Raw genomic sequence first — 12950 nt, forward strand, 5'->3', positions numbered from 1 at the left:
TATCTACTATACAAAAAGCCCCAGTAACAACTCGCCTTGGCTCTCACTGATCTCTCTTAGATTAAGTGTCCATCCCAGGGACAACTAAACTGGGCTGAAAGGACAGGTGCTGTGATTGGTCACCAGGGAATGTGCCAGCTCTAGGGTCTCAGCTTCTCTTTCTGGAAAGATGTGGGGAAGAAGTCAGCAGAATAAAGCAAAGCCACTACGAATGAAGATTTCATCCATGATACAGACAGTACTTCAAATCAGGAACAAAAAACAATAGATTAATTAAATGGTGTAGAGACAAGCAATTCACCAGAAAAATAAAAATCAGACACTTCTATCAAGCCACATCTTGTCAAGGAAAAGTGGGAAATGCACAATGGACAATTTATTTAAATTTTAAAATAGTTGGCTCCTGTAAAGAGAAAGAATACTTAATTTGCAAATAGGTACCAGAAGGAAATTTCCTGTGTTCTATTTCTTTCAAACAAGAAACAGCATCATTTCATTGTTTCATGGAAATTTACATGGCAGAATCAGTCACTGAATCATTTTCCAAAAAAAAAATAAAAAAATCGTTCTTGCATCCAAATTCCTGTATCTAACACTTCTGAATCACATAATTAAAAAAAAAAATACACCTCTGCAATGTGAGGACGCCTTAGAGCTCCAGGTATAAGGGGGACTCCTGACCCCAGGTCTTCCTGATACAGCTTCAGAGCTGGTTAATTCACTCTGCGCCATCACTGTCCGCGGCTTCTCTACCTCTGCTCACCGTCCCCAGAGTACCAGCCCTGATTCACAAGATGCGACCAACGGTGGTATCCAGATGGACGATGCCATTGTGCTCACGACAAACAATAACAAGCCCTTTCCCCCACGTCACCGAGAATACTTTCCGAAACATCCCATTGGCCCGTGCCAGGTCATATGCCCAGCCCGACAGAATCCTGGTAGAGAGAGATCACGGGCCACATCAAGTCTCTCCAACAAGAAACAGGGAGCGGCCTGCCCACCTGCTCAAGGAAGTCGGGCAGGGCATCTGGAAGCCTACTCTGGAGGCCCCGTTGCAACCATCGGGAGTAGGAATGAGAAGCGCATTTCCATGCACAGAACCACCTTCTGCATAGTGAGCACTGCTGTCCAGCTACTCCCGAGCAAGCCTTGGGTCGTCGGCAGCGCCGTAGCCTGCCTTTGCATAGCTCACGAGCATGCTGTCATTAAACCAGCTAAACCCAAGACAGTCACTTTTTAAAAAGGCGTTGTTTGGTTGTTATTGAGAGTAGACCAATAACAATGGGAAAATTATCTATGTATGCCAGAAAACAGTAAGAGAATAGATTAGTGTGGTACTTTCCCAAGACTTTTAATCAATTTTTTTCAGAGTTCTTTAAAGAAAAATATAGTGAACGCCCATTTACCTACCACTAACTTCAATAAGTGCTAGAATTGGACTATTTCTGATCCATCTACTTATGTATCATTTTGTCTTGAACCACCCTAAAGCTGCAAACATCATAACAGTTCACCTCTCTGTATTCAGCACACATCCCAGAAACAACCACGAATATTCATAACCACAATTATCGCACTTAAGAAAATTAACTCTACTTCCCCAAGTATTGTCTAATACCAATTCCACATCTAAATTCCTTTAATTGCCTCCAAAATAGCTATGTAGATGTCTTTTTTAATCCAGTCAAGGTTCATGACCTGCATTTGATTGTCTCACTAGTTTCTCTGAATCAAAAATAGTCCCTCACCTTCTTTTTTAAAATGACATTGCCTCTTGAAGGGGCCAGTTGTCAGTTGTCTTGTAGAATACCCCGCGTTCCTTATCTGTCTGATTGTTTCCTCCATCTGCCTTATTTCCTGTAAACTAAGAGACCGAACGCGGGATTGGATTCACGTTAAGTGTTCTGGCAAGAACACTAGAGTGCATCTCATCAAGAGGCATGTAACGGAACTACTGCTATGAGCGATGCTACATGCGGTCACCTGGTTAAAGTGGGCACTAGATCATTCCATTGTAAAGGTACACTTTTTCTAGGTACAGTGAGTGAGATATCCATGGGCAATACTCTGGCACTACACGAATAGCCTGTCTCCTTAGAATCTGGTGATTCTAACATCTACTGACAATCTTTGCCTAGATGCACTAAGGGTGAATTAGTAATCTGTCAAATGGTCATTCCTTCTACATTTATTAGCTGACATTTTTCAATAACGGACAGCCTTACCACAACTGGAGAGAGACAACTGCTTCTACTAAAAGGACAGGCTGAAAACCGAATTCTTTCCCCCTAAGTACAGAGTAAGGAGTTTGTGTGAGATTTGCTTCCAATGGTGGGAATGAGCTTAGCCGCTTTAACGTTTTCTGTGTATCGCTATGGACTCAGATTTTTGTTTACTCAAATGTTATAGGCAATTACGGTCATCCCATTTGACCATCGAGTTACCTCAAATTTGGCCAGTGGGAGCCCCTTCTAGCTACTCTGTGACCTCTGACACGTCCTCATTAATCTTTGCTGCTTCCTTGGTTTCTGACCTAAGCCTTGCTTACCTCAAGTACTCTCTTCAAGGGTCCAATGCCTTCACCTTGCTGCTGCAACTTGTGTTTTTCAAAGGCTTCATATTCTAACAATGAGTACCATTAGTATAAGCTATACATTATGTCACATTTTCAAAATTTGGTACCACATCACAATCGTGACTTCTAGTATTATATTATTTCTAGAGAAAAATAACTTATCCACATTTCCTAAATTGATAGGTTTCTCCTCTGTATTAATTCCTTTCTTTAAAAATAAAAGTTTTTTTCTTGAAAGCTTTCATGCATACAAAACATATATTTTTTCACTCCAATATCAATTACCTCGTGTTCAGTAAGTTGCGAGTTTGTAAATGTTTTATACTTTTGTTATATTCTTTATGTTTTTCCTCATGATTTCTCTGAGACATATATTTGATTTGTAGGCAGATACTAATATACAGGATGTTCTCAGAGCTCTCTCTCCATAGAATTTGCTGATATTTAGCAAAGCATGCACAAATTTTCCAATGTTCATTCCATTCATGGACAGCCCTCCACCCTCTACCCCATGTGTACCCTCTGGTGTCAACTATAGACTGAATTTATACATAAAGGGAGTCTCCATATTACTACATTTGTAAGGTTTCTCCCATGAGTTCTCTATGATGCGACACAATGTGACAGAATTTTCCACATTTGATGCAATTTAGAGTGTCTCTCTTGTGTGAATTACCTGATTTTTAGCGAGAGCTGACTTCTTGCAGAAGGATTTCCCACATTCATTACGTTCACAGGGTTTCTCCCCTGTGTGAGTTCTCTGACGTACAGTAAGGATAGAATTCATAGAAAAGGATTTGCCACACTCATTACATTCATAGGGTTTCAAACCTGTGTGAATTTTTTCACGTTTAGTGAGATTTGGCTTCACGCAGGTTTTCCCACATACATTACAGTCATAGGGTTTCTTCCCTATATGAGATACCTAATGTATAATTAGGGCTGACTTACAGCAGAAGGATTTGCCACACTCAGTACATTTATAGGATTTCTCTTCTGTGTGCTTCCCATGAAGTACATGTAGGGCTGCTTATAGAAGGATTTTCTACATTCATTATATTTATAGGGTTTCTCCCATGTGTGTTCTCTAATAGTTAGCAAATTGTGACTTCCGTCAAAAAAGTTTTCACACATTCATTACATATGAAAATTTTCTCCCATTTTTTTATATTTTGTTAGGTTTGATTTCATATAGAAAGATTTCCAACAATTCTCACTCTCATACGGTTTCTCCCATGTGAATGAGTTCTCTGGTGACAACTGAAGTTTGATTTTGCATAGGATTTCCCACACTCATTACACTGACAGGGCTTCTCTCCTGTATGAAATCTCTGATGCACACATAAAGCTTCTTTTTTGACAACATTTTCTGCTGATCAGGTAAGGCTGAGTTCACAGGGGCTTTATCACATTCATCGAGTTTCTCTCCCAGAATTCCCTGAGGGTCAGTGGGTTGTGATTTCTGGAAGGTTTTCCCACATTTATTACTTTCACATGGTTTCTCTCTTGTGTGTATCTTCTGATGTTGAGTGTGATGCGACTTCTGGTTAAAAGCTTTCTTGCAAAAACGACATTCAAAAGTTTCTCTCCTCTGTGGGTTTTATGGAGTTGAGATGTAACTTCTTGTGGAAATTATTCTCATTTTCATTAGATTCGTGGGTTTTCTGCTCCCATGTTAACTTTCTGATGTTTAAAGAGGGTTCACTTCTCATACTAATTACCTTCAGGGTGATTCCCACTTGTGTGAGTTTCCTAATGAACTTCAAAGGTTGACCCATCACTGATATTTTCTCCATATTCCTTGTAATTCCAGGATTTCTCTTCTGTTTGAGCCCTTTTAGGTGTAATGACAGCTGCCTTATTAACGAAGGCTTCTCTGTATTCATTATCTCTGAAAGGTGGTCTTAAAGTTTGAGTTTTCTGTTGCTCAGGCAAGTCCTCATTATGACTTAGGCATTTCCCACCTCGGTTACATACATCAGCTCTCCTTCCAATACGAGTGTTTTCTTGCTTATTATCAAGAAGCAATTTCCCACATGCATTTATTTCATCAGAGTTCTTACTTGAGTGATTCTTATCACTAGTAATTAATTGTGAAACATTTTCCAAATTCGTTCCACATGAGCCCTATCGACAGGGTGTTTTTCTTGCAGAAACCGGGTTTGTGTCAAGTAAATCTTTTTCTGAAAACATTATCTCCCTTCTTAGTCAGTGTTTTTGGGTTGATGAAAAACTTGCCACAAATGTTTACCTTGGTTTTCCTGGTTTCTGTCTAGTTGACCATCAAATTTACTGACTTCTAGAAATAAAAAAAAATTAAGTATACTTTTAAAATGTTAACACATTTCTTATGTAAGTATTATTTATTATATAATTGATTCTCGATTTTCAAGCACAAGCTCCTAGGATGAAATCTCAAGCATAAACAGAAAACACCTGCTATAGTAAAAAAGGAAGAGGACAACTAGCAATGAACAAACACCTATTTGCTATTTTAAAAATATGACCTTTAGAACCAAAAATAGAAGGGGAAACTAAACACAGGAAATGATGAACTGAAGGAAAAGCATTATACAGAAACTCAGATATTGGGGTGAGCCCAATAAAAACCATGAACAGGAAGTAGAGTGACAAGACTATTAGCATACATGACTGTTCAGAAGAAATATCGCAGGAAGTCTTAAGTGTGGGATAAAACCGATTATCTATGTCTATATAGATAACAGCCCACTATCTACATGCCAATGGATAAAATAAGACTTGCATCAGTTGTTCAAGATACCGTTACAAAAATACACAATAATTTTTTTTAATATTTATTTCCAATCACGAGTTACAAGTGTAATACAGATTACACTCAGCTAGACTGCTTTGCAGCTTCGTTACTACTAAAAACTCAGAGTACTCCAGGAAATGCATCTTTCCCTAGCCTCTCTCCCTCTCTCTCTCTCTCTCTCACACACATACACACACATTCATACACATACTTTTTCAAATCATGACTCTTAAAGTCCATTTTCTCAAACAGTGAAAGTAGTCACTTCCTATACTTCTCATTAACACACTTGGAAAGCATTAACTGTATCCAAATAGTACCTGATAACTCTGAATTTCAAAATATATCAAACGATTTTGTTTACCTCTCCTAACTACAACCTATGCTCCTGACAGATTTTACTGTATCTCCAGTTGTATTTGAATTTGTCTAAGTAGATATATAGTTGGTAGCCCTCAAGAAGCAGTATGCATCAGGATTACCTGGAAATTTATTCAAAACTTAGGGTACAAACTTTCATGGTTCCATGACAATCTATATACCCTAGGAATTAGAAGCTACAGGAACGTGACGTAGGCTCATGTGCTTATAAAATGCTTTCTAAATAAACATACCTATCAGTGTCAATATTAGAACATATCTACTATATATCTATGAAAGAGTAAAAAGAGATCCTTCAGATGGGGACAAAAGCCTCAGGCAATAACCAGATGCTCTCTGTTGTCACAGTATATGATCAAATCTGAGTTGCTGTGACTTAGCCACTAGGTGAAGTGGGAATTGTAAGAAGGGAGGGATTCATGTTGGCTAGATTGATTAAGCACTTCCAAACAGAGGTGAAACTTCAGCTCAAACATAAGTATGTGTAAAAATAAGCACGATAAACATGAACTACATGGAGGCACAGTCCTACGCCCTTTCTTCAGGATCTAGAAAGGCAAACGTCAGGACGAGGTGCGGATGTGTGGAAAGTGTCTGAGTAAGACTTAGGAGACTGATCCGATGGAATTTATGATGAGTTTTTGAGCAACAGCACCAAGAACTTGAGTAACATGTAGTGGGAATATCTGCGGAATTAATAAATAATAAATAAATTCATTAATGCTTGGGGGACGTTAAACAGTCCATGAAAATGGAGGGAAAATGAATATTTGAGAAAGAGAAACCAAGAACTAAGGTCTGAGATGAAGCAGGCAGGGGTTCAACACTGGGCACAAGACGGTCAACTTCCCGAAGTCAGGCAGAAAAGGAAAGCGCTGGAACCTGAGTGATGAACACAGGTGTGAGCCAGGCTACATGAGGCGAGCTTACTTCCAAAGGTCGGAGGGCCCCAGACAGAGTTACTGAGATACAGACCAAGGGTCCCGACCTCTGAGCCAGCCTTCTGGAACCTGATTTCCACTGGCTTCTTTTTTCGTCTAGTAATGACTAACTCACCTGATCACTCGGCCTGGGAACCTTCCAATGGCCACAGCTCTTCCCTTTGCTCCAGCCTGGAGATCACCTCTGGCTTGGTGAAACAACACCCTGTGAGTGAGACAGGATGAGACATCGGGCAAACTGCTTGGACATCGGGGCCCCTGAAGGACAAGGAAGGTGCAGCTTCAGGAGCCATAAGATAAAGGTGCCCATCTGAGCCTTTCGTTAGGGAGATGAGAACACAAAAATGATCTCTGGGCCCAATGGGAACAACCACCTTTGGCTGATGAGATGGATGTACATACAAGTATCATTACGCTCCACCAAGGGCCGTCAATTTGGGCAGCTAAGAATAGGAAAAGAAATGCATGCTGGTGTAGCATGACACAGGGAAAACCACTCACCCACTGAGACCAGCTGAGCGCAGTTCTCCCGCATCACAGCCTGGTACAGGGGCCTCTGCGTGCCAGTCAGTTGTAGCCAGTCATCCAGGGTGAAGTTCGCAGTCATATCCTTGAATGATATGGATCCCTGACCAGCACATTTCTGTTCGAGCCAAAGAGATCAGTTATGTGTGGCATGAAAGAGATATCTGGGAAATAATTCTTAACACGTTTATGTTGAGAGTTTACCATAAATATTATATAGGTTGCCTATTCTATACCTTTATTTTACTTTGTGAGATAAAGTGATATCACGGCAGGAAAAGCTAGACAGTGTATCAACGTATTAATTCAAACAAACAAATCAAAATTTTACAGTTCCTACTATGTGTCTGAAACTCTCCTAGCTTGCCAGGAATGTTAAGCTACATCAATCCTTTTTTTCCTGCTTTAAGGAGCTTACATCATAGTAGGGAGACAGGTCATATTTTTGAACATTTATCCTGTAATAAGATATTATGAGAACTATGCCAGGTTCACTATAATCAGTATTAAATAAAGGTAGAAAATACAGCTTTATTCTGTATTGTCAGGTTAGGCTCCTCTGAATGGTAAATGTTCACTGATGTGGCACCAGTGCATAAGCAAAGTCAGAGGCCTGAGGAGCACACAGCAGTGGATCTGGGCTTAGGGCTGTTGGAGACTAAGGGCCACAGAGGGATTTGGGACCACGTGACGGAGTAACTTGGGACTCAGGCTGAGTGATCTCCAAAACACTTCCTCACCACCGTGGCAGTGAAGTTTTGAGCACCCCTTATTTTAAAATAAATAATATATACATCCTACCAATTTACACGGTAATAAAGTTAATTTATCTGTTGTTTTTTTTTTTTCTCATTCAAAACAACGTATTGTTTTCTTCCGATGGGAGAAAAACACTGGAATGTATCTTCTGCTCGCCACAGGTGGTGGGTGTGGCTACTGAAGACAACAGGGAGGCCAATGAAGACGTGCGGGCGATCACCTGTACAGCTTGAGCAGTTACATCAAAAACAGGAAAGACCTCGGATCGACAACCTAGCCTTACAACTTAAAGAACTAGAAAAAGAACAAATTAAACCCGAACCTAGCGGAAGGAAGATAATAAAAAAGATTAGAGCAGAAATAAACAAAATAGAAAATAGAAGAATAGAGAAAATGAAAACAAAAGCTGGGGTTTTTTTTTTTTTGAAAAGATGAACAAAATTGACAAATTTTTACCTAGATGGATTGAGGGAAAAAAAAGAGAAGACTGAAATTATTCAATCGGAAGTGAAAGCAAGGGCATTATTACTGATTCTGCTGAGATAAGGGATATTATAAGAGAGTATCGTGAACAACTGTACACCAACAAATCGGAAAACCAAGATGAAATGGACAAATCCTTAGAAACGCAAAACTTACCAAGACCATATCACGAAGAAAATAGACAATCTGAATAGACTTATAATTAGTAAGCAGATTGGAGCAGTAATGAAAAATGTCCCAACGAATAAAAGTCCTGGACCTGATGGCTTCGCTGGTTCATTCTACCAAACGTTTAAAAAAGAGCTAATCCCAATCCTTCCCAAACTTTTCCAAAATATTGAAGAAGCGAACATTTCCTAATTCAGTGTATGAAGCCAGCATTACTCCAATACCAAAACCAAAAGATGCTGCAAGCAAACTACAGATCAATATTCCTTATGAATAGTGATGCAAAAATCCTCAACAAAATTCTAGCAAGCCAAATTCAGCAGCGTATTAAAAGAATTATACAGAATGACCAAGTGGGATTTTTTCTTTGAATGTGAGGATGGTGGAAAATACAAATATCAATTAAAGTAATACACCACACATTAAAGAATAAAGAGGAAAATCACGTGATCATGTCAACTGATACAGAAAACGCATCTGACAAAATTCAATACCCATTCATAATAAAAACATTCAATGAAGTAGGAATAATAGGAAACTACCTCAACATAATAAAAGCCACATATGACAAACCCACAGCTGACATCACACTTGATGGTGAAATACTGAAAGCTTTTCCTCTAAGATCAGGAATAAGACAAGGATGCCTACTTTCGCCACTTCTATTTAATATAGTATTGAAGTTGTAGCCAGAGCGATTATTCAAGAAAAAGAAATTAAAGACTTTCAAATTGGAGAAGAAAAAGTAAAATTACATCTATTCAAAAATGATATGACATTATATGTAGAAAACCCTAGAGTCCACACACACGCAAAAAAGCTTTTAGTGCTAATAAATGAATTCGGCAAAGTAGCAGGACACAAAGTCAACACAAAAAAACAGCTGCGTTTCTAGACAATAATAACAATTTGAAAAGGAAATTACAGAAACGATTAATTTACAATAACATCAAAAAGAATAAAATACTTAGGAATTAACAAAAAAGGTAAAAGACTTGTACAATGAAAACTACAAAAGGTTGCCGAAAGAAATTAAAGACATAACTAACTGGAAACACACCCATGTTTATGGATTGGAAGACTTAAAATGGGCAAAGAATTTGAACAGACATTTCTCCAAAGAAGATACAGTAATGGCAAATTAGCACATAAAAAGATGCTCAACCTCAGTGATAATTAGGGGAATGAGAATTGAAACAATGAAATATCACCTTACATCCATTAGAATGGCTACTTAAAACACACACACACATACAAAAACACAAAATAACAAGTGTTGGATAAGATGTGGAAAAACTGGAACCCTATGCACTGTTGCTGGGGATGTGACATGGTACAGTAGCTTTGGAAAAGAGTGTGGCAGGTCCTCAAAAAATTAAAAACGGAATTCCCATATAACCCGGCAATTCCATTTCTGGGTATATACCCCAAAGGGCTGAAAGCAGGGTCTTGAAGAAATATGTAAACACCCACGTTTATAGCAGCATTATTCACAATAGCTAAAATGTGGAAGCAACCCAAGTCTCCATAGACAGACGAATGAGGTATGCATATAATGGAATATTATTTAGCCATAAAAGGGAGGGAGTTTTCACATAGATACCACATGGATGAACCTTGAAGACATTATGCTAAGTGAAATAAGACAGTCACAAAAGGGTAAATACTGTATGACACCACATATAGAAGTACCTAGAATAGTCAAAAACAGATTGGCAGAGAATAGAATGGTGGTTGCCAGTGACGGGGTGAGGGAGGAGTGGGAAGTTACTGTTTAATGGGTACAGAGTTTCAGGTTCGCGAAATTAAAAGAGCTAAGGGAATGAATGGTGGTGATGGCTGCACAATATTATAAATGTATTTATTTAATTCCACTGAATAGCGTACTTAAAAATGGTTAAAATGTCAAATTATTATTTAAAAAAATTTTTTTTTATCCTCACGGGAGGACCACTTGGCCCCGTACAGATGGGAGGCTGGATGGGAAAGTCCCCAGAGTGAGACTACCACAATCTTCAAAAACATGACTGGAGTCTATGGCCACGCCACCCTGAACAAGCCCAGTCCCGTCTGATCTCGGAAGCTAAGCAGGGTCGGGCCTGGTTAGTACTTGGATGGGAGACCACCTAGGAAGACCAGGTGCTGTAGACGTAAAAAATAAAACATAAACAAAAAAGGGATTGTAAGCTGACAAGGTCCTTGCAATCTGTGAGGTCAACCAAGGGTTGTCCTCACCTAAAAAATATAAAAATAAAAGTAAATAAATAAAATAAAAGTAAGACTGGATAGGGCATAAACATTTGCAAAGACTGTGACTTTGAACTATCTGCTGTCCACCCCGTATAGCTGAAGGAGTTATTTTAAGGACATGCTGTCCATTTCCTTCATTCCTCCACACAGTCTTAGGTTTTGTCCTTGGATCGAAGCGTGTGTTCAGAGAGCTCTTACAGCATCCACAATGTCTTGGTCCCTAATAAAACCTCACTGGGCTCTGCCCTTCACTGCCAATGAAGAACAATTACTGGCAACAAAAGAGTTGCTACTAGGTTCTTCCCTATCGAAGACCTTCAAAGACTTTCTTCCCAAACTCCAACGCCAGGAAGTCTCCCTTGTCCCAGGAATAACTGGCTGGTTTTTCCTTGTGGCCAATGAAAATCCTGTGTAGAGCAGGAAGATCAAAGACACATGTGCTGTTCGCCTTTGACGATTACTTGACCTACACAGATAACAGCCACCTCTGCCTGCTAGTCAGGTGTCTCTCAGTCACTCTTAATTTACCTGTAAGCTTTTTTTTAAAAAAAAAATCAATTTCCACTTTTCCATCTTAACATGTGAACACACTTACAAAAGCCATGAAATCCCCTGGAAAATAAAATAGGGGATCAAAGAAACAACTCACCTGAGATCTTTTCATTTTCCGTGTTCGTAGAATAGCATTGAAACTTGGGAGGCATACCTAGGAGGGGAGCGAAGGGGGACAGAACAGTGAGAGCTGGCTGGCCCTGCAGCTCCATGATTCTCCTCCTAAAAACTCTACACACCAGCTGGTAATCTTTGATCACAGAGAGGGAGGGGAAGGTAACGTCCAACCCTCTGCAACCCCTCCAACCTGCAATGTTCCCTACTGCTTTAATTATCACTAACACAGAAACATTTAAACCCGAATTATCGAGCAAATAATAGCATCTCAAAAGATGACATGTGGTGCCTACATTAAAGCTGATATTGCAGGGGGGGAAAAACCCAAAAGGCTATTTTGTGTGTTTCACTACCAATAATGTTAACCCCTTGAGTCCAAGAATCCTCATAAAGCTTTGGAAAAACAGATAGGTGCCTTAAACGTAGGTCTCTTTAAAAATTGTTTCTTCTCACTTGGTTGTTTCTCAAAAGGATCTCTTCAGATGAAATTTCTATCAGTGTGATTGTGTGGACAGCACCAAGCCAGGAGTCCAGGCCTCCGATTTCTCCCAATCAGCTCTTGTTGACCCTAGACAGGTCATTTCCGTTTTCACGTCTTTTTTTCCCCTCCTGTCAAATGAGACAAAAATAGATAATCTTGGCAAACCTTCCCTGAACTACTTCTCTTGACTCTGTAAGATCAGGAAAGACAAAACAGCACATCTCCAGCATGCCAGACACGGTGACTGGACGAGGTTAGAAAGTTGCCCAGGTTCTGGAAAGAATGAGTGGACAAAGAAGAGAGGAGAAGGTGCCTTTTGGGGGCGGGGGTTGAAGATGAAAAGCTTCCCAGCCGCGGACTCCCCCAGCATCCCACCAACAGGTGACATTTCTCACGCAGTCCGTCCCTCGCCACCGCTCTCAGCCCCAGCTCCCTTCTCTCTTCTACAAAGTGACTCACGGCTTCTGAACGTGGTGAAATCACTCGAGCCTTGGCCTCTCTGCGCGATCTGCTTCTTTTCTGGGTTTCTTCTGCCTCTTCCAAGCTCGGATGGGTCTCGGGTCTCGGGTCATAGGTTGGAGGGCAGGAGGGGGTTCTTCCCGGTGAGATTCCTGTCCCTGAAGCCGTCCGCCTTCTGGGCGCATTGCTTTGTTCCAGCAGAGCCTAGGGGACAAATTCCCTTTAGCTGGAACCTCCACCAGGGGCCCCGGACCTGGCTTTCTAGGAACACGCAGCCGCCAGAAACCTCAGGCAGCATTTCTACGAGCGCAAAGCAGGAGGCTGAGGACAAAGGCAGGCAGCCTGGCCGCAGCGAAGAGCTCCCGGCCCCGGGACTGTGCAGAGCCGGGCTTTCCCGGGACGGCCGGCAGCTCTGCTGGACAGCGCTGGGGCGACGGGCAGGGAGGGTCCACGCGGCTCCACGGCGCAGAGTCGCCCACA

At 40.6% G+C, this 12950-nt stretch overlaps 1 long non-coding RNA gene and 1 pseudogene across 2 annotated transcripts; one reads left to right on the forward strand and one right to left on the reverse strand.

Moving 5' to 3' along the window:
• Positions 1-1337: 1337 nt before the first annotated feature.
• LOC105294572 lies at positions 1338-12883 on the reverse strand. 2 transcript variants are annotated; one of them, XR_002781248.1, is made up of 6 exons: positions 12471-12883; positions 11984-12139; positions 11511-11567; positions 7178-7319; positions 6792-6934; positions 1338-4877 (listed from the first exon to the last, which is right to left on the reverse strand). It is a non-coding gene; the product is annotated as an uncharacterized LOC105294572 (long non-coding RNA). The 2 variants fall into 2 exon arrangements; XR_896074.2 differs by having other exon boundaries at positions 6792-6881; positions 12471-12845.
• Positions 10644-10762, forward strand: LOC111742285 (annotated as a pseudogene).
• Positions 12884-12950: the final 67 nt, after the last annotated feature.

This window comes from Pteropus vampyrus, unplaced genomic scaffold (genome assembly GCF_000151845.1).
Source record: "Pteropus vampyrus isolate Shadow unplaced genomic scaffold, Pvam_2.0 Scaffold90, whole genome shotgun sequence".
In the NCBI taxonomy this organism is placed as follows: domain Eukaryota; kingdom Metazoa; phylum Chordata; class Mammalia; order Chiroptera; family Pteropodidae; genus Pteropus; species Pteropus vampyrus.